This window comes from Phoxinus phoxinus (genome assembly GCF_949152265.1).
Source record: "Phoxinus phoxinus genome assembly, chromosome: 24".
Lineage (NCBI taxonomy): Eukaryota > Metazoa > Chordata > Actinopteri > Cypriniformes > Leuciscidae > Phoxinus > Phoxinus phoxinus.
The window spans coordinates 8,717,136-8,745,108 of NC_136899.1; the positions used below are offsets into that span (position 1 = coordinate 8,717,136).

At 37.9% G+C, this 27,973-nt stretch overlaps 1 long non-coding RNA gene across 1 annotated transcript; it reads left to right on the forward strand.

The window, feature by feature from the left end:
• Window positions 1-826: 826 nt before the first annotated feature.
• Window positions 827-27,807, forward strand: LOC306992887. Its single transcript, XR_013796356.1, has 3 exons — window positions 827-940; window positions 23,289-23,408; window positions 25,054-27,807. It is a non-coding gene; the product is annotated as an uncharacterized lncRNA (long non-coding RNA).
• Window positions 27,808-27,973: the final 166 nt, after the last annotated feature.

Consider the following 27,973-nt stretch of genomic DNA (forward strand, 5'->3'; position numbering starts at 1 on the left):
GTTTCCTCTCATGAATGTGTTTTACTGGACAAAAAGAAAAATAAATTCTCAGAAGAACTAACAAAGAAGGTCTTTGTGTTTAAAGATAAACATTGGGTCTAGTCTAATTCACTAATTGTTCTAGTCTACAATATGTGCAGAAATCATGATCTATAAGTTTGCAAGATCTATAAATGTATTCACAATGAAATTTAGAACCATCTAAAACCACTCATACAACAAAATCCTGGTGGCTTTGAAAATGCAAATGTAGGCAAATATGAGATTCAAAACACAACTGTGTGTAGGCCTAGTCTATAAAAGTAGTTTTAACTGGTTTTTAGAATGGTTGAATATCTTGCTTTAATATCTTGCTGCGCACGCGCTCTGGTGAGACTTCGTGGGAGCGAACATGAAAAAGAGGGGCGTGGGCGTGTTTATGCAAATCACTACCTCCTGGCACTTTTCATGAAAATTAGAACAGATTTATGTGCGTATCTATGCACCTGTTTAAACTTGGAACACTCCACACATAAATACACCAATTGAAATGTATATTTGAATGAGCTTTTAATGAGTTCTTTGTTCACTGAAATTGTGTTTAACTATAAGTGCGTGTGTGTGGTTGGAATATATTTTTGTTTTTTTAACAGACATTAGGTCATATGTACGAGCACAGATGACTTGGAATAACACGCACATTGAGTGAAGGCACTATGGCAAAACAAAAAACAGCTGAGTGTGCATTTCCCCTAAGCCTAAGGTGAATATGGTTTCCTCGTTCTTCCCTCTTATGGTTCTTCCGAGTCACGTGCATTATCTGGAATAGTCAACAAGGAAGTGGTGTTTTGTTCAGACCTGCAGAATCCTTCTAAGGAAAATCGTCTTCTTTGTTCCAGGTTGACCTTTTACCTGCTTTCTGATATTTCCAAAAACCTTCAGAAAAGCATCAAAATATCAGGTTCATGTCTATATTTTAATAGAGACATGCCTGCCATTCACATGGTAAAATAGTTTGATTTCTTTAAGAAATCACTACTGCTTACAAGTAAGACGTTAACACAGTGTATTTAAAATAAGAAACTATATTTGAATTCTCAGAATCTAGAGATATGCTATGTTGTTAGAGACACTGGACACACAGAATCATGGTCATGCATTTCAAATATATAACCATAAGATGTCAGCATAAGACAGGAAATCTTGTTTTACTATGAGCAGCCCTAATAAAGCCGCATTAAACGATTATGTTAAAGTCCCCCTGTGCTGAAAATCAAGCGTTTAATTTTATTTATATATGTCTATAAGTTTTTTTTAATGTGCTTTAAGACAAACCATGTAGCCTACTAATGCATTCAACACCATGCTGAGTATTTTATCCTTAACACTGCAGTGAACCAAAGACATATTCTCTTTGACAGCTATCAGCTCTATAAACAACAAAAAAGACAATATATTACATGAGTACATGTTAATCAATAAACTTGAAGGAAATTATGTTGCTATATCCCCATCCGCCCATAGAGGCCAGTGTTGAGCTGCAGCACGCAGATGAACTGCGCAGTAGTTTATGTATGTACAGCATCACCTGTGGGGCTTGAAAATCTGTGTTAGGGAATGACAGGAACTCTCTCCGCTTTAATGGACCGGCACCGCAGCAGAATCACTGACAGTCACTGCAACCTCCTCTCCTCTCTATTAATTGAATAGAGTTTCTGTCCTATGCGTGTTTAGTTTGGCAGCCCAGGCCAGCCACCCTCAAAGCTTTGCCATTTTCACCCTTCAATCTGCACTGACATGCATGTAATGTGGTCTGAAGCCCATGAAGAAGATGGAGGGTGGGAGAGGAGGTGGATATACATGCGCTCATCATAGAAACACGTGTCTTTATATTTCTCCACACATGCGTGTTTAATGTGTTTTGCCCTACATAGCCTACACAGGCTCGCGCACATTTAACATTTACCCACATTATATGGACTCATAAATACATAAATATTTTTGCTACTTGATTTGTATGCTTGTCTACCACATGATTACCGCTAAAACAAATCCCTGATGCATATTATGATTTACCATGGTATTATTTCCGCCAATCACGGCTGTAGCATGGACTCCATGATCAAACTTTTTAATTAAATAAATTTAATTTTCAATGAGTAAGCTAGATTTATGCTGATTCAAACTAATTAAACAAATGCTTTTTGAACATAAATAAAATCAAATAGATGCAAATAGTTAATAAGCTATACAATTTTTTTTGAAAGCAGATATATTACATGTTTCATATGTATGACTGACAAATATACATCACATTAAGATTTTCTTTATGAACATCTTCTATGGAGCTAAATGAGTCTCAATAAAGATAAATGCACACACTACATTCACATATGCACACACAGGATTCATACATGCACACACATGATTCATAAATACACACACAGGATACACAAATGCGCACAAAATTCACAAATGCACACACAAAATTTAAAAAGCACAGAAGATTCACAAATGCATACAAAATTCACAAATTCACACAAAATTCATAAATACACACACAATTCAGAAATGCAAACAAAATTTACAAATGCACTCAAGATTCAGAAATGCACAGGGCAAGATTCAGACGTGTATTTCTGATGCACACACAAATATATATTGATTTACAAACTGCTTGCGGTCTGTGAACTTCACTGCATTTGTGTGTGAATTTTGAGACTCCCTTGACTTGGCTCGACACACAAATGCCTTTTTTTAAACAGGGAATGATCAGCAACCAATCAGATATCTCCCTTGGTTTAGCCAATCACAAGAACGCACCCCGCGTGGGGGATTGTTTACTCATAAGCCAATCACATGAATGCGTTCACACAGCGCGATATGCATGTGGCGCGGGCGCGGTGGACTTCTGTCTGTCAGTTGGTTGAGACATAGACATCATATAGATAGACGCCCTATCGACCGCTACTGTATGGGAAGCCAAACAAACCAAAAGTGGGACGAGACAGCGGGGGTTTACAGAGCTCGCGCCGCGCTGACATGTCATCTGCGCGGTTCAATGGTCCGAGCCGCGCGGCCGACTCGTCAGCGCAGCGCGGACGTGTTTCCTAGCGACAACCAATGGGCAGCGCGGCGCGAACACTCCTCACCAGCGCTGCACTGATCAAACAGCGCAGCGCAAACCATACATGCAAATACATGTACAATAAAGAAACCCCAGCTTCCTTACAAAACATTGGTTCTCTGCTGAAGTTTAGGAGTTTTTCCCTACAGAAGACAAACAAGAAGAAAGACAAGATGAAATGCATACATTTCTTATGTTTATTATAGCTATTTAATACTGTTAGTAAAGAGTAGTGTTGTGCGTCGATACTTTGAAGAACTGCACATATATAGAGGCTACGGAAAGAGCTGTACAAAGCAGAAACTTCAATGACTTTCAATTTCGTAGTCGTCTTGAGGAGCACGCCAACCTTCTGGAAATTATATCGGACAGTTTACATGTTCAGGTAATGTATGTTAGTAAGTTTTGCATTCAGCCATCATTTGTAGACTTTAAGCTTTTTATGTCTGAATTCCATAATCATTTGTTAATTTTGATTAAAATGTTAAAACTAAAGATCAATTTTATGTTATTGATATTTTGTGATATTGATTTATAGGGTGAATTCAGTGTGATTTGGACACTTTTTGCTATTGAGATTAATTGGAAAAAGTGTCCCTCCCAATCAACCTGGTCGCCTATATATAGCCTAGTCTAAAACTGTATAATGTTTTAGAATGACCTTGACCTCATCACCACAATCTATGAACTTCAAGAGGCTATACAAGACTTATGTCTTCTGGTGGACCATTTTCAACCCTCCTGTGAACGCCCCATTTTCACTACCAATTTTACATACCAGGGGACGGCCAAGGTAATGTTTATTTTAAGTTTGACACAGCAGTTTTGCAATTATTCATTTTTCAAGGCTTTTTCTTTAGGTTCATGTAAATCAAAATCTGATTTTCTGACAAAATCTAGTTTTTTTATGCTATGGAAGTCAGTGGGATCCATATATTTTTTAGTAACTGACATTCTTCTTTGAAATATCTTCTGGGTTCACTGTTCAGCAGAAAAAATCATACAGGGTTGGAACAACTTATATTAAGGGTGAGTAAATGATGACACAATTTTCATTTTTTTGGGTGAACTATAAAGGCAAAACAAATTTGTTATTGTCTTAAGAATAGTGAAACCATAACATTTTAATTCTAACTTCCACATCATAGTGGTGATGAGGTCAAGGTCATTCTAAAACATTATACAGTTTTAGACTAGGCTATATATAGGCGACCAGGTTGATTGGGAGGGACACTTTTTCCAATTAATCTCAATAGCAAAAAGTGTCCAAATCACACTGAATTCACCCTATAAATCAATATCACAAAATATCAATAACATAAAATTGATCTTTAGTTTTAACATTTTATTCAAAATTAACAAATGATTATGGAATTCAGACATAAAAAGCTTAAAGTCTACAAATGATGGCCGAATGCAAAACTTACTAACATACATTACCTGAACATGTAAACTGTCCGATATAATTTCCAGAAGGTTGGCGTGCTCCTCAAGACGACTACGAAATTGAAAGTCATTGAAGTTTCTGCTTTGTACAGCTCTTTCCGTAGCCTCTATATATGTGCAGTTCTTCAAAGTATCGACGCACAACACTACTCTTTACTAACAGTATTAAATAGCTATAATAAACATAAGAAATGTATGCATTTCATCTTGTCTTTCTTCTTGTTTGTCTTCTGTAGGGAAAAACTCCTAAACTTCAGCAGAGAACCAATGTTTTGTAAGGAAGCTGGGGTTTCTTTATTGTACATGTATTTGCATGTATGGTTTGCGCTGCGCTGTTTGATCAGTGCAGCGCTGGTGAGGAGTGTTCGCGCCGCGCTGCCCATTGGTTGTCGCTTATGGCGTTCCGATCGGTTCTTTAATATGACTTTGCAGCACGCACTCGTCTCAATGAACGTGACGTCTGCGTCTGCCGAACGTCTCGTCTGCGTCTGCAGAACGTCTCGTCTGCGTCTGCCACATCACTCGTTCGTGTGCAGAACGTGACGTCTGCGTCTGCCGAACGTCTCGTCTGCGTCTGCGGCAAGGTGGTTTCCAGCACATTCCACACACTTATTCGTTCTTTATTATTTTTCCCCACTGATCTTCAATTGTATTTTATTAGCAATTAAGTGATTTTACCTTGCTTATGTATAGCTTTTTATTCCAAATAGTAAATATTAATTTATTTGAAGGGCCGCCTCACCTCATACCCGCTACAATTGAGAATCACTTTAAGCATGACAATTTGAAGTAGGCCTATTCCACTTAATACACAATAAAACAATATACAATAATTAACAACCGCTTGTTGTTCTTCTAAAGAGAGGACGGGCCACAAATCCGAAAAAAACCCCCATAAAAATAACAAACATTTCCAAAACTGTAAAAGTTCATAGGTATAAAAATAAAACATTCATAACTTATTTTATGATAAACATATTACTGTCTATTATTGTTTATACGGACAATAATTATGTCCCAGTGGACTATGATACAACGGATTGCACTTTATCGACTTTTTATTGCACATATTGTAGGATTCTCTGATGTTATTTCGTTGTTATTTATAACAATGACAAAAAATAAATAAATAAAGAACAAACAATAATAATACAGGGTTTTATTTGATTATTTATCACAAATAAACAAGATTTTGACGCATATATCCAATGGTTTCTGCGGAGTGGAGCGCGCGCACGGAGGCGCGGGCGCGAACACTTGTATTTTCCTATCAACAGGAAACAACTTAAAATACTCATAATTTATGGTCATACAGAAAATAATAATACACCATTCGCAACTACTTTTTTTTTTTGTAAACTCACAATAACAAGAAAACGTTTTGATTTCGTAAAATAAAACAATCAGGCGCGCTTTCATGATCTCCCTGAACTGGAGTGAGTCTAAAAAATGAACTGAAACAAAATAAAGCTTGAAATGTCCACTTTTAAACGAACAAATTCGAATCGAAAGCAGATACTGTCTGATTATGTAATCCGTGTGAATTTTTATCTAGAGCCGCATCTGCTTTACAGCGGAGATGGAGATATGTTTGCAGCTATTTTTATTAATAGTTTATTAATAAAAACAATTCAAATGCCTCGTTATTTTTTCAGACACATTCACTATCATTTGCCTATAAACCACCTATAAATCACCTCTCTGTATGGTTCCAGAGATGGCTATTCTCATTCAGCACTGCGGGGAAAATACATTTTGCATTAGAAAACCAGTAAAAAAAAAATAAAATAAAAAAAATAAATATCCATATTAATTTGTGAATATTTTAAATGTTTAATACGGGTTATTAATCCGTGGGCAAGATTTGTTAAACCGAGGGAACAGTTTGAGAATTCGTAAGAACGGTTTATAAACGGATTGTATAAAAAATAAAAATAGTATTTTTCAATTCTATTCTTCTATTTAAATGATCTACAGAAACAGTGGTTGTGCGATCGAGTTGTCTGTTTTCTAGTTTAGTGCTGTAGCCTATAGGCCTTTTAAAACTATAAAAAATAAAAAACACAATAACAACCCCAACAATAAGCTATAAAAATGAAATAGCCTATATCAATTTTGTTTCTTCATATTTCTATCTTTGTGGGGGCATTTCGCCCTCAAAATGTGGGTTAAACAAGAACACACACACACACACACACACACACACACACACACACACACACACACACACACACACACACACACACACACACACACACACACACACACACACGCACACACAATATCCTATATATAAATCCTATAAATCACAGACGCAGACGTCACGTTATAAGGCAGACGCAAGTGAGACGAGTGCATGTTGCAAAGTCATATTAGAGAACCGATCGCAATCGCTGGCGCACTGCACTGAGCAGTGCTGAGTAGCGTGTGCAGTGCGTGTTAGAGAAAATTATAATAAATGACTTCACTGCCACACGTGAATGACGTGTAACGTCTGACTTGACACTTCACTGCTACGCGTGATTTACGTGACGTCAGCGTGACGTCTGCGTGACGTCTGCGTCACGTCTGCGTCTTAAAATGAATGGAATAAATAGCAGAATAAAAAAAAAATTAAGACGTTGAGTGAGACGTTCATTGAGACGAGTGCGTGCTGCAAAGTCATATTAAAGAACCGATCGGAACGCCATAGTCGCTAGGAAACACGTCCGCGCTGCGCTGACGAGTCGGCCGCGCGGCTCGGACCATTGAACCGCGCAGATGACATGTCAGCGCGGCGCGAGCTCTGTAAACCCCCGCTGTCTCGTCCCACTTTTGGTTTGTTTGGCTTCCCATACAGTAGCGGTCGATAGGGCGTCTATCTATATGATGTCTATGTCTCAACCAACTGACAGACAGAACTCCACCGCGCCCGCGCCACATGCATATCGCGCTGTGTGAACGCATTCATGTGATTGGCTTATGAGTAAACAATCCCCCACGCGGGGTGCGTTCTTGTGATTGGCTAAACCAAGGGAGATATCTGATTGGTTGCTGATCATTCCCTGTTTAAAAAAAGGCATTTGTGTGTCGAGCCAAGTCAAGGGAGTCTCAAAATTCACACACAAATGCAGTGAAGTTCACAGACCGCAAGCAGTTTGTAAATCAATATATATTTGTGTGTGCATCAGAAATACACGTCTGAATCTTGCCCTGTGCATTTCTGAATCTTGAGTGCATTTGTAAATTTTGTTTGCATTTCTGAATTGTGTGTGTATTTATGAATTTTGTGTGAATTTGTGAATTTTGTATGCATATGTGAATCTTCTGTGCTTTTTAAATTTTGTGTGTGCATTTGTGAATTTTGTGCGCATTTGTGTATCCTGTGTGTGTATTTATGAATCATGTGTGTGCATGTATGAATCCTGTGTGTGCATATGTGGATGTAGTGTGTGCATTTATCTTTATTGAGACTCGTTTAGCTCCATATCTTCACATTTCTTTTGGTGAGACAGAGCGCCTATCAGAGCATGGTGTAACAATTGTGATATATCCATGTTTTGGGGTGATTCGTTGATTGTACCTGCCAGGAAAAGTGCTGTCAATCATTCCCAGCTGCAATGTTATGTATCACAGCAAGCCAGACCTCTTTAGCTTGTGTCCAGCAAGACTTCCCACATTCATATACTTCCTGCAGCTGGGAGTGAGAAAGAAACCGGAGAAGCTTCACCCTGCTGAAATATCCATGAGCATGCGAAAGCATGAATTACACTCAAGAGCTGTTATTCACTGCACTCTCTTGTGTGTGTGTCAGTGTGTTGAGCACCCCTCAATATGCTCAAAATATCACCCAAATGCTTCCTCACTTATCTGTATGATGAGAGAGACTACATTATGTGCTTTCGCTTTCATCCCCTACTTAGTATGCAGGTGCACGCTTGGGTTTGTTATGCTCTCTGTGCTCTCATTGATGTTTTGGTGGTGTTTTGCAGCAGAGAGCTGGGGTGATTCCTCCCTCCCCTGTGTAGTTCTGCTTCTGTCAGTGGTGTTGCTTCTTATGAATGAGATTCAGAGTTGAATGGAAGGCAAAGGGGCTCCACTGTCTCCCCCTAAAGAATCCAATTGCATTCAGATCACAGACGACTCAAGAAAGAGAAGGAAGCCTCAGCTTGTATGCGCACGGGCAGCACAGACAATGGGAGGCTTCTGTCTGCAGGGAGGATGCAGTGAGTTCGTGAGATGCATCTAAATTCCTTGATTCCTGGGCAGCAAAGCCCAGGTGAGGGTTGTGCTGAGAGAAAGTGAGAAGTGTCAATAGCATGTTAACATTTATCTCTTAAAGCAGGGTAGGCGATTCGTTCCACAATTGTTTTTGCTATGCTAGTTGAAAGTCTCTTTATTAACATCCTGATAGCAATTTCTAAGTTAAGTGGTCTAATATTTAAATGCATTTACAGTCTGTGGAAGTCGTAGGACCATAAATTGGTCCGATTGCAATGGTACGATGTCCTAGCTGCCTGTCAACGTATATTCCAACGCTCCCCACGACCAATTCATACTAATTTGTACGAGTGATTAAAAGGTGGCTAATTCGTACGATCTGTCTAAACCCACGTGATGGGTAGGTTTAGGGGCGGGGTCAGGGATAGGTCATTTGTACGAATCCATACGAATTTGGCAACTCGTAAAATATGTACGATTTAGCAAAAATCGTACGAATGAGGTCGTACGAATTAGCCACCTCGTAAAATTTGTACGAATTGCCATGAGATCGGGTTGTGTATTCATACAGGTCATCAGCGTGTTTAATGCTATGCAGAGTTAGACAGACGTCTGTCACCGAGCACCGCAACCAAAACAGCAGCCATGCACCTTTTACAGTTCCTCCTGAACCAAAACATGATGCTGCGCTCACGCCAAAACTACTGTAATTTAGAAGAGATGCAAAACTATGACGTTTTACTCTGAGCAGATCATGACTCGAATTTATATATTTCAATGGCAACACTATCAACGCTGAAATGAATCTGCAGCAGTCAGGTGGTACATGTCAGTGCTCTTTAAGTTGTTCATGTTCATTATTATTGTAATGTTATGTGCTTTGAGAAATGAGGTAGTTTAACGCCGTCTATCGTCTTGTGACGCTTTGCAAACTCTGCTGTGTGCCATCATGTGTTTTGAAGGAGGAGTGGCTTTGGAGACGCTCTGATAGGACGGTTAGATCTCATGTGAAAGAATGCCCCTGAAGGCCTTTATGCTGTCCTGTCACTGTCAACTGAGAAGCACAGGTCAGTGGGACAGAGGTTTGTGGAACTGAGAAGACATGATGATGTCATCGAGGCATGCATGAGCGTATTCTTAGATCCAAAATAAATTATCAGTCTGTCTGTTGACTGTGTTCTGAACTTTCATTGGATGGATAGATGGATGGATGGGTAGATTTTTTTTAAAAATTTAGTATAGATTGGATTATAAGCTTTATATAATTTTCTGTTGCATTCTATAATCTATTTATCTGTTAATCTGGAGGTGTTACTTCTATACATCAAAATCAACGAACTACAAAATTAAAAACAGAAAAGCCAACCCAATATGCACACACCTTCAAAATCTCTCTCTCTCTCTCTCTCTCTCTCTCTCTCTCTCTCTCTCTCTCTCTCTCTCTCTCTCTCTCTCTCTCTCTCTCTCTCTCTCTCTCTCTCTCTCTCTCTCTCTCTCTCTCACACACACACACACACACACACACACACACACACACACACACACACAATACAATGGATTTGCATCTGCTGGATTGCAGCAGAGAGCACATCTGCGCATTCTTTTTTTTTTTTTTTTTTTTTGCATCTTGTTTGTACAGTCTGTACAACCCCTCTTACGGTGCAGTAAATATAATCTTTTCAGGAGTAAAAACCCCTAATAAGCTCTCAAGGCAGAATGGCAAACATCTATGCCGTTTCACTATTGAAAGCCCAGCTCACCAACCAGTTCTCCCTCCCAGACACATTTCAGAATTCACTAGAATGCTTGTGGACCTTATCGGAATAAAGTCAGATGATATAGACTGACATTTTTTTTAAAGATTAACAAGCCAATCAGAATTTAGACGGTATAATTACTGCAAATTGATTGAATCACCTGATGTCCCATGCTGTACACAAGGTCACCTAAACTGATGGTTAACCTGGGCAGAAATCTCACCAGCCAGTTGACTGCCAAATCACCAAGGTCACCTTGAAATAACAATTTAATTAATGACTTCTTAGAAAATATGCAGCTTAACACGTATTATCTATCTCACAATCCTGTTAATATTGATTGTTGTGTGCTCAGCTGGTACATATGGCTGTTTCTGGGATTATAAAAAGGTTAGAAGTAACTTCCTCTGTAATACGTTAAGATTCAGCGATCACGGACACTAAGTGCAGATGAGACCACGGTGTATGATCTAGGTTGAGAAGAGGTTATGGTCCGTCAGGTTGTGTGAGAGCAGGAGATTATCTGATGTTGCGGCACTCCTGGTTATTCCCTCCCTCGCCGTTTCTCGCGTTTTCTCTCCTCTTCAGTCTGTGATTAAAATCTGCTAGCAACAGACAAGAGTATAAAAGCCTTTAAAACCCAATCAGGGTACACACACACACACACACACACACACACACGAAACCTTGGGTTCAGTAAATGTTGCATGACTACAGAATTTTTATCCTGGATTGCACTCCTGGAGTGCTCTACTGTATGGCCATATGTACATACAAACAATATATATTCCTGACCCAAGGCTGCATTTATTTGATCCAAATTACAAAACTATTGTGAAATATTAATACAGCTAAAAATATATTTTCTATTTTAATATGTTCTATTTTTAAATACATTTACCTAATTTATTTATGTGATGTCAAAGCTGATTTCTCAGCATCATTACTCCAGTCTTCAGTCACATGATCCTTCGCCAGAAATCATTCTAATATGCTGATTTGGTGCTAATAAAACATGTCTTTGTATTATCAATGCTGAAAACATATAAAAAACAGAGATTATAAAAAAAACGAATATTATATTTGTTAATATTTTTATTATATGATATTATTTATATAATCAACCAAAATAATATTATTAAAATAGCAGTTCATTTTAGTTAAAGCCTTTACACATTCTGCACCCTATGGAAAGAAATTATTAATATTATAATTTTGTGGGATAACATTAGAATATAGTGCATATACTGTAAATCAGATAGAGGTCAGTAGTTGTCTAATTTCTATTTTGGCAGGCCTTTATAGTAATATTAATTATAATGCACCAGGTTTGCTGTTGACCTAAGACGTTCAATGCGACTTGCATTGAACCAAATCTGAGCAAGCAAAGGTGATCGCACACGCACACATACAGTCTGAAAGACAAAATGTCAGCATGCAATCATTTCTCTGACCTCCTTTCCCTCTCGTGTGTTACTCTGGACATATGTTTGGTACATCCCGACCTTGACTATAATCTGCTGCACTTCCCCAGGACTGCGGGGCGTCGGGCAGACCGAATGACAGGCGGTGGGTCTGAAACCAGTGCCCGGTCCGCCTCATGTCCACGCTGATTAAAATATCCCCAAGGATCGGTGATGTAACGCCACAGGCTGGACTCTTTCCTCCTCTTACTGTAATAGACCTCTGGCTTCTGTTCCCAAAAGCATTCCTCCGAAAATTGAAGGTCTTAATCTGCCCTGTAATGCTGTCTTTCTGGACAGGCCAGACCGAGGGGATCATCTATACGAGGGACAGATTTGTACTGTTGGCATCACTGCAGGCTAGAACAAGGAGTTCTGCTTTACTGTGTCCTCTGAGGAGTTTGAGAGGTATTTAAACTTATTCGAAATAACATACTGGTGGCATGCTGGGGTCAGATACACTACTGAGGTCCTGTAGAGGAGGACAGTATACAGTATGTGTGCAGCGGTGCTCTTTTTGTAAATACAGACCTATCTGTATGAGTGTTGGTATAAGGACCCTGAGAATCCCTCTATGGAAATGATTGGTCAGGAAGAGACAGACTGTTCTCAGTAAACCCTTTAATCTCATTTTCTTTTACTGAAATCTCAATGAATGGACGCACCCACAAGCACATACTGTACATACACAGACAAAAACATACACACAGATATACACATGTATTAAGATGTAGAATAATACAATAAAAATAAAAAATGTAAATCTGAAAATATAGGCTTTTATAAGAAATTACAGGTGTATTTTTTGTGTGTGTGTGTTGGTTTTTGTGTGCCTTTTTTTAAGCATAAGAGCAACAGAATTAGTGAGGTTCATATTTAAAACGAGACCAAATTTTTTTAATAATAAAAATAAATATCAAGTTGTAATATACAATTTTGCTTTTTTTTAAGCGCAAGACCAAAGTCCATCTTTTTTTCTTGTAAAACAATATGCCATAGAAAATTATGCAATCTCTGTCTCTTTCTATCATTGTATTATACATTATAATGTATGCAGAAACTGATATTTGGCCTATGAATTAAGCAAATGGGATGTAAACATTAAATATGTCTCTTGCCAAATATTTTGATATCTTAAATCAAAGGGATGTGATAAAGCAGAGAGTTTCTCTCGTTTTAAGAAGTTTAGAAGTGCTCGATATCACAAATATGATTAAAAGGAGTGCATGCAGGACTGGATATAACATACACACACAGTACATGTGTCACGATCTGTGTGTTTAGTTTAGTTTTCATGGACTTTTAGTTTGTATTCGTCAGTAACCTGTTTATATGTTTCCTTTTGTTCTAGTTTACCTAATCTGTTACCATGGACATTCATTAACAATCACACGTGTTTGTATTCCTTCTTTATTATCCTCAATTCCTCAGTTTGGTTACTTCTTTGACCGGTATTCTTTGTCCTATGCACGCTGTTTCGTTCGTGTTTGAGCTCTTATATGTCTATATTGGAATTACATCCGTCTTCTCTTAGATTAAGCGTGACAACATGCAGTCTACTGTACCTAAACACACATAGCATGCAGTGCACACGCAGTCTCACACCAGCCCCACATACACCCAAACACACTCACTCAATTAAACTTTGCCCATGTGTGTTAAGTGAGTGCTGCCATCCTTAAATAATGGATGCATTTGCTTGTGACAGATCAATTTGGAAGCCTCATCATCACTAATTAGTTGAGCCCCTCAGGGAGAATGTAATTGGTGTCTGTTAGGCTGCTCTCTGCATCACAGTTTCAAACACAGCCTCTGTCTGTGTGTGTTTCCAGTAAAGTACTTCCCAAATGATGAGATATCAAGCTTTAAAGAATGAAATCTCTCCAATAGTGCATCCTTTATCTCTTCCCTCTATCTTTTACCAGTCAGGAAAGAAGGATGGCTGTGCCAGTAATTTGTATCATTAGGTATACATTTGCAAATCTAAAATACTGCATTCAAAGAGAGTTGCACGGAGAGACTGTTGCTATGGAAACCATTTCGTGAGGCTCACCCTCTCCAAACTTTGATAGCAGATGAGTGTGTGTGTGTGTGTGTGTGTGTGTGTGTGTGTGTGTGTGTGTGTGTGTGTGTGTGTGTGTGTGTGTGTGTGTGTGTGTGTGTGTGTGTGTGAATGAGACAGAGACAGATGTGCATGCAAGATTTACAATGATGTTTATACCAAAACAACAGGGCATTTTATCAGCACTGGATGACATCATAAAAATAATTCCGTCATATACACGATCTTTAACAGAAATACTGGCCTAAATTTCCCAGAACACACTGTAGGCCAGAAAAACATGCATCTCAGTAGAAGAGGATGATGCATTAAATTTGTCTTCTTGTTTTGTGGGAAATAAGAGAAAAAAATGCTGTATTTTTTTATATAAGATTAAAATATTTTTCAGTAAATGTGTCACTATACATTTATTTGGAAATAAAAACTGTCTAATATAATAAGACTTAAACCTCACACTCCATTGTATTATATTTAGGCTTACACCCAGAAAAGCCTATATTGTCAATGGCTAATAAATATAAATGCAATGAAAGACATATTCTCTGAAAAAAAAAAAATATCTTATACATTTTCCTTCTCAAGTAAATTATTCTTGTTTTAAGGAGGCTTAATGAAAAATAATAGGCCTACAAAAATGATTAAAAAACAGATTTTTTGCAGTGTATCTTCTTAAGGCCATAAGACTTGGGCATAACAAATTTGGCTAACATGATGAACTTTAAGTCTGGTAAGCTGTTTCTAAGAACACATGGCTGGGGAGAATCACGTAACGGCATCTCTGTTCGCCTCTGGATTGCTTGAGTATTTTGACTGCTGTATGAGTGATAATAGTCTGGTGGTTCCCTGGAATAAAATCTCTCATCCCTAAAATGACATTTTTGTCTGAGGCGTATTTGCCAAGTCATTTGCACGCTAACGAGGTTACGTAAGTCTGCGATTCTTCCACCCCTCAGCTGTCACTCACAAACACAAATGAACCCACATACATGCCGTCACATGCTTTTACAACGACAGTCAGGGTCTTTTTTCGCTGCCTACAACGCCCAGAAACAATAAACATCCCACCAAATCTTCACACCTCCTCCTCCTCTTCACCTCAATTCATCCGTATGTTCTCTTCCACCCCTCATCCTTCAGTTTGACGCAAAAGCCTCCCGCTCTCTTCTCTTCACGAACACCTGCCTCCGACTGCACTGAACTGCGGCGTGTCTGATGAACTCATAACATCACTGCACAGCTGCTAACCTGTGTGTGGATACTTGTGAGTGTGTGTTCCACGGTAGAAACTAGACAGACATTTACACGGGGTTGGAACGACATGAGAGCAAGTTTAAAAAAAAAAAAGTGTTCTTTGATTAACTTGACAGACAGCATTGATGGCTGCTGGCCTGTCACTTTAAAGGGATAGTTCACTTTAAAATTAAAATTCTGTCATCATTTACTCACCCTCAAGTTGTTTCAAACCTGTATTAATTTATTTCTTCTGCTGAACACAAAGAAAGATATTTTGAAGAATGTCAGTAACCAAACAGTAGTCTGGTACCCATTGACTTCCATAGTATTTTTTTTTCCTACTATGGAAGTCAATGGGTACAGACTACTGTTTGGTTACTGACATTCTTCAAAATATCTTTCTTTGTGTTCAGCAGAAGAAATAAATTAATACAGGTTTGAAACAACTTGAGGGTGAGTAAATGATGACAGAATTTTAATTTTAAAGTGAACTATCCCTTTAAGATCTGACGCCGCTCATACACCGTACGTTCCATTTCCTCACAACTCCACGTTTATTTAAGACTTTATTTAACTAATTTAAGACTGCTTTTATGAGGATACTCAACAAAACGGGCAGTTTGGCATTAATCTGTATGTTATTGATCGTTCAAGTGTAAATGAGAACTCGATTCTGGCGCGCGTCTTTCTGTGCGTCGTGTGTGTGTGTCACATACACAGGACATTCACAGACATTCTTCTGTCTTGAATGGTTTAAAAGCATTTGCATGAATAAGAGCGTGATCGTATATTGTAACGCTAGCCAAAGGATGACAGAAAAAAAGGGATGCTGCGGTTATTGCGTTAAATTAAGCATAACGTCAGTTCTGGCAGGTCACGTCAAGCTCTATCATCTTGATAACTGTATATAAGCTCCTTCATATTATCAGGAGCTATCGCGTTTCTCAGGAGCCAACCCTCCTCCATCCCCAGCTCCTCCTCTTGTGCAGTCAGGATTTGGCCTTCTGATTCCCCTGAATCAGACTAAAATTCACTAATTATGTCGTACATTAAAATTAGTTAATAATATCTGCAATACATTGATGTTGGTTCTGTTCTGTTGACCCTAAGGGGGGTTATTGCTGCTCTCCCTGCTCTTATCCATGCTAGGCTGCAAGGATGCGCAGGGAGTTCTTGCCCAAAATAACACAGTCTCACCCCAAAACGTCACATACTGACGGGTCTTGACCATACGGCAACATACGACGAAAAGGGTACCCTTTAACGTCCATGTGTGACGATTCGGGTATGGTTGGGTTTAGGTATGCGTTAGGGTACCGCTAGGAGGCGCTGCTGGTGCGCTTATGTCTGCGTCTCATATTGACGTTATAGGGGTACCCTTTTCGTCGTATGTTGACGTATGGTCAAGACCCGTCAGTATATGACGTTTTGGGGTGAGACCGGGCTGCCCAAAACAGAACCATACCGCCAATCCAAACTGTATGCTAATTGTCAATCGTATTTGACGATAGTGGTCCTGACAGAAATATTTTTAACGCATTAAACTTAAAAAAAAATTATCGCATGCGTTAACAAGTTAGCGTTGACAGCACAAAAAATAATAATAGTCCCTTTAAGTTACTGTTAGTATCTTGTTATGTACAAACAGAATTGTGTGTAGTGCATGGAGTGTGCCTGTGAAATCTATAGGACATTTTTTGAAGATGATTCATCCGTTAGGTTCTCTGGACAGTGACCCTTTCATCCGCCCACTTACATGGCAAATGATATTGCCCCGTGTGACGGAAGAGGTCAGCGAGTGATGAATTGCTCTGTCTTTGCGGCCAATCGGATCAGCGCTGACCCTCCAAACACACACGAGGCATCAACTGTCACGCAAACACAGAATAGAGCAATCTGCTCACAATCACAGTAATTTACAGTGGTTTCCACCAGATGTTTCTTAAAGTGTGTGTATGTGTTTGTGTGTGTACGTTTGTCTGTGTGGTAATAATGGCATTTGCCTCAAATCATTTGTAATGAAGTTGTTTTCAGGGGGACGTGAGTGACAGATTGAAACCTTGAGACAGAAGCTAATTTTTCAAAGGCAAAAGAGAAGCTGCAGAGAGATGGAGTGTGTGGGAGAGAAGAAGAGAGAAAATATGAAAGCTATTTCATCATGCGGAACTCAGTGAATATTTCATCATGTGATCAAAAATAGCTATACACTCTACCGTTTCGCTTGTCTCTGTGGTTCTTCATACAGCAGGGAACTGCCATCAGTGTTCAAACATGAATTTGGCTGTTGTTTACATGTGAACTCCCACCTTTACATTTTTATCAAGCAAACAGAAATATTTTTTTTGTATATTGTAGGGCAGCTTGTGTGTTTTTTTTTTTTCCTGTTAGGATGCAGGTTAGATTATAACTACAGAGAAAGTCTGTCTTTATTAGGTGTGTGTGTGTGTGTGTGTGTGTGTGTGTGTGTGTGTGTGTGTGTGTGTGTGTGTGTGTGTGTGTGTGTGTGTGTGTGTGTGTGTGTGTGTGTGTGTGTGTGTGTGTGTGTGTGTGTGTGTGTGTGTGTGTGTGTGTGTGGAAAATCTAAAAAGACAGAACGTTTTCTGAGGGCTATGGGATATAATATACAGCTTGAACAGTCAAAAAATCATTATGTCTAAAGTCCCCTTAAAACATGAAAACCCAACATTGTTTGTGCGCCAGATCCCATGACTCAACATCCACTTGACTGAAGTAACGGCTTATTCTTTATTTTAACAATTCAGTATCGATCCACAACTGTGTGTGAAGAACAAAGCATTCTTAAAATATCATATTTTTACCTTGAGAGGCCATTGTGAGTGGATGTATCATGGAATAAAAACCAACATCTGTTATCTCAGATTTCTGATTGCCTGTGATTTGGGAGAGTTATGCAATCTCTCAGGAAAGGTCTGACTCCCTGCCCTCAGTATCCACTTGCATTTAATGATATTATATGCACTATTGCAAGAAACTATTATTGGATGAGAGAGACCGTTCATGGAGCCTGAGGCAGAGCCCCGCAGGTTTCTATTAGTACAGTAGATGTTTGATAGTATCCTTCCAGTGAACTGATGCTGAAGCTTTGTTTTAGCGCAGTGTTTCGTATCCCTAACACAACTGACATTAAGTTACACATATACCCTCATAGCAATTTTTTTCTGGCCCAGTTCCAGTCCACACAGCCACTTTTCCCTTGGCCCGCATACAGAATGACAGCCCAGATCTGGATTAAAGACAAGAGCTACACATGAGCCACAACTGGACCAAATCTAAGCCAATCAATAACTGGTTGTAGCTCCTTATTTTGCATATTATCTTGTATACTTGACTCTTGTCTTTTTTTAGTGTAAGATGCAAGATAAATGCACCTAAATGTACAACATTTTTGAAAGTGTACTGGAAAAGTGTACTGTACGCTGTGGAGAAGTTTAGACTTTATTTGTTTACTTATATTTGACACAAATTACTGAGATTAGGGGTAGTTGTCATTCAGGACAGTTGTCACAAAGGCTGCGCATCTAACTTTTGAGTCAAAATTCAAGTTTTTAAAGATAGTTAGTTGTGAAGTTCACACCTATATGGAGGCTTGTTTCCACCAGAATAACAAATAATAAGGGTAATTGTGACTTTTTATCACACTCAGTCAAGTATAAACTCGGGATTGCTTGAAATTTCTAGAAAATTTCAGAATTGCGAGATATGACGTCGCAATACCTTTTTTTTATTTTTTTTGGCAGAAACAAGCTTCCATACACATCCTTTGACTAAATCATAGAATAGATTGAACAACAAGACATGTTTGAAACCTTTGTTCAGTAAAAGAACTCACTTCTGTGTGTTAAAAGTGATCTGTGCACAGCAGGAATAAGCTAGCTAGAACTAGCCTTTCTGGGGTTGTCACACATACTGGATATTTGCCATAATTGGGTCATGTGATCAAAGGGTTCTCATAGCCTCAGCATGAGCCTTCAGTAATGAGAGTAGTCAGCACTGTCACTGCGAAGACAAGCAACGGACACTGGGGTACCGGGCTTCGATTCAGGTTGCCATGGTGATGCGCATCCCAGCTAGAGTGGGTGCCATGAGTTACCGTGGAAACTGGAGATGCCTGAGGGGGCCGGAGGTAATTGGCAGGAATGATAGTGGCAGCCACTTTCTTCTGTGGTGCAGAGAATCTCTTGATGGCTGGGAAAACAGCTTTTTTTGTTTGTTTCCTTTTCTTTCTTTTTTTTGGTTAATCTCTGGAGCTGAGAGCCTTTTTCCACATGGGTAACTCACAGCCCATGATGGATGTGTGTGTGGGTGTGGAAGGGTCAGAGAGAGGGAGGAAGGGAAGAAAAGAGGCAGGAGAGGAGGTAGATGTGTGTTTTGGCTCAGGCCAAACGGTGTCAGCCAGCTTTGGACTTGTACATTTCAGACATATTCAGATCAAGTAAAAGACACTAATCAAATCGTTTATTGAGAACTTTGGATGTTTTTGTGCTATAAACTTTTTTTTAATGTCATGCCACATGTGATATACACTATACTGTATATAATGTATTGTGTAATATACATTTTGGTCACACATTAGATTAGGGTCAAATTCTCACTACACTAACTAACTAAGACCTTTGCCTCAATAAACTCCTTATTACTGCTTATTAATAGTTTATAAGTTGTTAAATTTAGGTATTGGGTAGGATTAAGGGATGTAGAATATAGTCATCCAGAATAAGACATTAATATGTGCTTTATAAGTACTAATAAACAGTCAACATCCTAGTAAAATGCTTGCTAATAAGCAAATTTGGACCCTAAACTAAAGTGTTACCTATATTTTAAATGGCTAAATATCATTGCTGTCAAATCCATTAATCACATCTAATATAAACGTTTGTAAATATATATATCATTCAAAACTTCTGGCATGGTGTATGCTTAAAATAAATTAAGATATAATTTAATTCCTAAATATTAGGATATTTGCTCTCGTTCTTAAATATTTATGTTCCTTAAAAATGTATATCTTACACAATTTTGCTTCAAGTGAATTTATCTTAATTTGCCAAAATATTTTTTATAGCTTTGTGTCTGTTACCTGCAAATTGTATATTTAGTTGTGCTGTCAAATCGAATAATCACGATTAATACACACAGACAAACAATATACACATACAAATTAATATTTTTACACGTTGGTTGATCAAAAATACATCTGTGCATTGTTAGTTCATGCTGTAGATCAGGTCCTTTCACTCTATCTACTCACCTTCACATAAAAGTTTATATATTTCACATATTAACAATATTTAGAGGGGACTTACATGTTTAAAAAGTTGTCGTTAAGCGTCAGCTTATTATGTTTGTTGAAACTATGTTCAATAACTATGACATAATCATATTCAATAATTTAGTCATTAACGAAAGTAAATTCAGTTTTATGACAATATGGGTTTTTTCCAGGCAATTTCTGTCAACACTTTCTATGACACTTTCCTCAGGCCCAATTAGGACATGCCAGTAGCCTTTATAAACTTGCCTTAGACAAAAAAAACAAAAAAAATGACTGGTCTGCATCTAGAGACAAAACAATGACACTGACATATTCTAACCTAGCAGTAACCTGACATCAATGATTGCAAATGTCACTTCTGTTCATAACTGAACCATGTAATAGGCTACCAGCCATTTTCACTCTCTGTACTCTTAATCCTGATCTCTCCAGTTTTATCTGATAATTCTCCATATTTCTAGGTCAAACTAAAGATATCTACTACCTGCCACTCTGAATTACATTTCATATAGGCCTACTGCGCTTTATATGAACGGGAACGCTGCGTGTTTCTTTAATTTGTGGTACTTTATTCTTGTTACAGGGATGAAAAAGGAAACACTACATGTTTCTTTAACTTGTGGGATTTTGTTCTTGTTGCAGCAGGGATGAAAAAGGAAACAAAACAATTTGAAAAGATCCTGTTTAGGAGGCTCTGGGTTTAATCTGGTAACCAGGCAACAGTGGAGCCTGGATCCTCTGTTAGTGAGTGCAGACTCACCACGTGAATCCACCGCACGTGCTGTCCGTTTCACACGCGCGCGCACACACACACACACACACCTACTGTACTGTACACACACACACACACACACACACACACACACACACACACACAAACACTTGCACACAATACTGTTAATGAGCACTGGGATTATCTCATGCATAAGTGACTTTCACCGCTGTCAACAGCAGTGAATTTTAATTGGGTCAGTCATCCAAACCTCTTTGTGCTCCTGATCTCACCCAAGGAATGCTTATTTTATTCTCAGTACTCTTAATTTTATTCTTTTGTTTAGATTTAAGTAAGTTTAGTTTGGGAGAGGAGGTAATTTGGTGTCAATGTTTTTAATGCTTGACAGACTCTGAACATTATTAACTAATTTGGCAAAAGCTGATATAATATGTTGCAGCACATAGATTTTGATAGCCTACATAAAAAACAGACTTTTTTTTAAACTTAACTTCCTCAGATCTGCTCTCGCAAACAAGTGACATTAATGATTTAGCGTTTGGTCTGTATTATTCGTTATTTTCTTATTATTGGTTTTGGTGCACTGTAAACCCGAATAAGTTGTCAAAACTCAAATAATTTGAGGTAATTTTCTAAGTTAAGAAGTTTAACGGTTAAGTAAGCAGAACATACATTGTTCTCAAACCGAGCTCATGCTCCACTCGTCACCATGGTAACTCCCCAAAAAACCTAACAGTAACTCTTCTAAACAAGCATAACAAAACATTAAACACTACTAAATCTACTAGTAGTGAACCAATTCAACCAATTAAATCTCCCATTTAATATTAATCTGGCACAAAAAACATCACATAACACTTAATTTTATCATTTACTCTCCCTTTTGATTGTCATGGCAAAACATGTTGGTAAATAGAAACCCCAGCCCAGTTTAACTTACATTTATGTTTTTCTAAATTAAATGAAACAAGTTCATAAAACTCAAAACAATTCAACTTACTTAAAATGTGTCCATTTTGTGAACTCAAAAGAAAAAAGTTTTAAATACTCATAAATGTGAATTTGATGGAACTAATTTGTATAATTTGAGTTGGCTCTACTCAAACCAATTAAATATTTTGAGCGTATAGGGTTTACTGAGTACACAATAAAACACAAGCTTTTGAAATCCGGGTTCAAAGTGCACGTTTTTGAAAATAATGCTGTTATCCATCGTCTCCATACAAAAAAAGCATACTTGTGAAAACTGTGACGTCAAACATGCGTATTGCGTGTTCAGTCAATAGCCGTTTAATGTATCTTTACAAAGTGACATCGCCTATATGGCCTGGCAGCAAAATACAGTGTTTTTAGTCGTTTTCGCGGATCCTTGTGAAGGGGGGTCGTTCTGACTTTGCCTTCCGTATACGCAAAAAACACTGCAAAAAAGTTTCAGTTTTAATACATCTTTGTTGTGTAAACGTACACTAAGAACAACATAGATTTACAAGAACAATAATAATAATATGGCTATTGCTTTTCTTTATTAGTGTTTAGTGTTTTCTCATTATCATATCAGCAAAATCCAATATCAATCAACCTCTTATTCAAATGTTTTCACTAACCAATTTAAATATATTATTGACTAAAACATGTCTTGAGTATTTTAAACTTGCAGTTACTGTTTTGCTGATAACCAGTATTGAGTGTTGCAGTCTGTTTTAATTAAGTAAAAAAAATCTGAGATTTTGAGATTGTATAGGTTTGTTCTGTATGGCTTACGGTAATAATTTTATTTGTGCAGATCTTGAAAAGTCTTGAATTTGAGTTTAAAAACCCTGCTGCATTCCTCTGTAAAAACTTACTCTTACTCGACTGATATTGTGTTTTCATTTTTCCCTTTACAATTGTTGCTCAAGGCATAATGTGCAGATATTAGATAAATCGTGAAGTAAACCTAGCAGCACATCTCTAATCTACCTGGCTCTTCTTCTTTCTTTCTTTCTCTTGAAGATGGGGAATCCAGCCTCACGGCAAATGTAAATGTAGGCCACACGAGCATGACAGAAACAGACAGGAACTTCAGCAGGTGCCAAGACAATCTCTGACCCTCAGCTTATGGACCGCTGCGGGGTAAGTTACTGTCGACGCTAATGAGGATGACTCACCCCACCAAGTTTCTCTTCACGTATTCTGGTTGCTTACTGTTGCCATCTCACAAAGAATAATGGTGGTCTGGTCTCAGTCTCGTTAGATATTGCACATAATCTGGAAAGCATTTGCAAAATAAAAAATGGAATAATTTTAGCACTTACGTTGTAGCGTTTCCAACTGAGCTCATATTTTATTTTAGTAAATGTTATGAGTTTCATTGCATCTGACTGAAAAGGAAACTGGGTTTCAGTCTGATGCAGTGAAAACTTCTGCTCAGGGAAAAAGTTGGGTAAGCAGACAGAAACTTTGGTAATTAGACTGTGCTTTCTTTCATGCACCTTCTCCAGAGGGGAAAAGAGAGAGAGACTGAGATCACTGAGAAGTTGAGGTTATGAAGGAAGAAAATGTAACAAATGATCTTTCTTAGAAAGTTCTACTTCTGTTGTCCTTCAGAGTCTTTTACTATGTATCCGACAAGAAGAGGGCTGCTCTCGTGGGACGTACAGGGTCCCTGTGGATGTTATTAACTTATTAGTTATCATTTTTGACATAAATATTTCCAAAACATTTCAAACTATGTATTGTGTTTAATAGCATTTTGTGGTGGAAATGACATTTTAAATAATTTATAAACAAAATGGGTGCTTTAAGGATAGTTTCATCATTTTTTTTTTTTCAAAATAAACTAAATGAAATATTTTCATATTTTTTGCATAATTTAATAGGAATTAAAATAAATGTTCTGTTCACAAGTGATATTTACCCTGATTTGTTGATCCTTGTTTTTTTCACATATATTTCACATTTCATCTCTTCCCGGACACTGTTGTCTTTTCACTAACTTTTGAAAAATATTGGGCAAAACTGGTTGTTGCGGAAATAATGAGTCGTAATTTGGGTAAAATATATTTATAAATCCTTTTAAAAGAATAAATACTAATAATAATTTATTGGATGAAAATTATTTTTATAGTTTAAAGTCACTCACCACAAAATCAAAATGGACAATTCTTGTTTTTTTTAAATGGAATATTGCGTTTAGAATGAATGACTTATCTGTGCACATCTTTTTTTTGTGTGTCCCAAAATACTTTAATCAAAATAACTTGCCCTCCCTCTTCTCTTCTCTGTTGACATATTAACTGGCACAAGGGCGGGAAAACCAGTCACTCACACGAGATCACAGCAATAGCAAACCCCAATGATCCAATCAATTTTTCGATGGACAAAATCAAGTCCCGTCCGACATTTTTTCTTGTTCTAAAAGCGGTTCCATTTGGATATTCCACACAATAGGGAAGAGAACTTCCTTTTCAATAACTTAAGATTGAAAGCCTGGTTCTGAGGCAAAAGTTAAAAGAAATCCAACCCCATGAACATGAAAATCCCTTTGCTGACAAAAGATTTTGGATATTTGTCAGCATGTCCCCAAAATGACATTTGACGTAATAGTCACTTACAATAAACATTTGCATGGTTCATTACCTCACAGAAACACTAGAGTATTATTGATTATTCCTGTCCCTCATCAGGTGGTTTGATTGGCAGGAGATATTTGTTGTCCCAGTGAAGGACACATTGATTTATTACTGTAGCGATTATCCTCACTCTCTCTCTTCTGCAGGACTGCTCAGATAGACATAATTGGTAAGGACATGGACAAGTCCTCCGTCTTCCCTCTGCTGAAAACACACGTCAATGACATCTGGGGCCGAATCAACATCCAGCCCCACACCAATAGCTAAAGGACAGATTTCAGATCACTCTGAAAAAACAGGAAGGTTAATGCTTCCCTTGAGCAGACATTTAATGCTGATCCAAGTTCTTCAACTAACTAAATGAGGTCATTTGTCAGGCATTTGCATTGATATATTGACTAATACATGGGTGTTGGCTTATCAGGATCACCATTTACACATTTTTACATTTTCTTTGGCATTAACCCCCCAACAAACTTGCTTTGTCTCAACTTCTCTCCCCAGTTTCTGTAGTTGTGCTTTGTTTTAATAAGAGTAAGTCAGTAACAGGCTGCCAGCTCTTGCTCATTGATCCAGGCAAGCACATCTCCCAGCTGGCTTAAGAACCCAGGCTTGCCACATTGATTGGAGCAAGTGAGCCTTCAGCAAGCAGCCGGCCTCCTGAGAGAGCTTCGCACATTCACACGGACACACACACACACACACAGTCTGTAATCTGCTTTTATGGGCTGTTTTTGTGTTATCAACGGGAGGGAATTTTAGAAACACAATGCGGGACACATAGCCAAATTTATGCGATGACTCTAATGCTAATGTACACACAGGGAACAAGGTCATTGTTGAATATAATTTTTTTTTAAACTCTTTTAGAAATGACCGACCGTACATTAATACTCTTCTAAATGTAACTCGTTTATAGTTTGTCAAACAACAATGTCCTGGGTGAACACACATGCAATACTGAAGAATTATGTCTGTCATTGTCTTCATCTCAAAACTATGGATACCCATTTCCAATCCATAAAAAAATGCATTGGTAAATCGTAATTATGACATAAAAAGTCATAATTATTCATTACAAAATAATGAAAAGTTAAAAAAGTTAAACACCAAACATCAAAATCCAAAAAAGTAAAAACAAAAATGTTTCTCATAATTTCAATTTATGTCATAATTATGATTTTTTGTCATAATTATGACTGTTTATGTCACAGTTATTACTCTTATATTATATAATTATGACTATGTCATCAGAATTATAACATTCTATGTCACAATTATGATTTACCCCCCAAAAAAATTCTCGTGGTAAAAATGGGCTTCCATACAAAAACATTTTCTTCTTTTTTTAGCTCGACAGTTCAATATGAAGCATAGTTCAATTTGCAGACAAAATCCTGGTGAACAGAGAAAAACATCTGACTCATATTTTATTTGTATGTGACTCTTAGGGTTGGATTAATCTAAAATAGTTGATAATAAATAGGAGGTTGCTAAAAATTGCCCACTCATTCATATAGTAGCATGGCAGCTGTCGCATAAAATCGTACAGACAACACTGGACAAATGTATGAAAAACACACCACTTAAAACATGAGCAGAACAAATTTCTGTGTAAATGTAAACAGTCTTACTGAAATTGAATATACAAAATATACATTTGTATGGGTTTGGAACAAAATGCGAGTAAATGACATAATTTTGATTTGTGGGTGAACTATACCTTTAAGGCATGAGAGACGTCATAAGGCATGAGTTTTCACACCAACGCAAGCTTGTCATGTGCAAGAAAGACATGCTGTTAAACTGTGCTCCAGAACTCATGCTTCGTGTTATGAGACTATTTACATTGTCATCAGATTTTTATTTCAAAGCCATTCAGACTATAAAGACATATAGAGAGAAAAAGAGAAGGATGGCAAAGACACAAGGCAGACGTGTCCTGTCACCCACAAGGATCTCCCTTACGCACCGAGAACAATCACATCCCTGGGGCCTGCAGAGGTGGCATGAGAGACAGACAGCTTGCCCTACTTTCTCTGAAGCCTCTGAACAACAATAATAAAAACTGCTCTACAGAAAACAAGATGGAGCCCACTCAATCTCGAATCATCTCCTGTTGAATACGGATTGTGCAGATAAATCAATAGACATGCTTTAAGATCATGAACGAGAGACTGAAGACTAAGTTTGAAGCAGGATATAGAGCAGAACTTCAGCAATGTATAACTGTACATTTGTTTAGTGAAATCATAATGGACAATTTAGTATTTATTGTAAAGGATTTTTCCCTGCACCTAAAAAAAGGAAATCATAATACCCTCTTGAAGCAACATCTCTTCTCTGTGTTTGATGACGGTGGGACAACCTGTCACTCACATGACATCACAACAACAGCAAATCACAGCCATCCAATCAATTCCCGATGGACAAAATCAAGTCCCGCCCTACATTTTCTTTCTTGTTCAAAAAGCCATAACTTCATGTACTGGTAATTAAAGGAGATTCACATTCTTTTTATCAGGTTTTTACATTTGAAAATATGTATGTACCCCTTAAAACTCATTCTAAATATTTCCGTACCCTGTCTCAGCACTGAGGGTGTTTATGTAAGGTTTTAGCCTGCCTTTTCAAGTCTTATCAGCATTGTACTAGTGGATGAAACTTACATAACAGGCAGCGAGGAGCCAGTGGACAACTGACTGTCTGTGTGGCTTTTATTGCCAGTTTGCTTCTCTCTACCACAATAATTCCACTGGTTTGCTCAAAGGCCCCATAGATTGAACCAAGAACACAAAAGAGCATGATCACCAACTTATTATCACATTGTGATATAACAAAGCCCAGTGGAGGAGAGATTTCATCCTCTTGGTTGAACGAGACAGCTGAAGGTTTGTTCCATCTTGTCATAGAGATGTTCTGATAACAATACAAAACAAACAAAGTGATATCCTCTTATCAGAGGATATCACTTTGTTTGTTTTGTATTGTATAGTGAAAATACTTCTGTTTTGGCGAATCTTAAAATATTTTTCCTATTCATTGGATGCCATTTAAATGCATTCA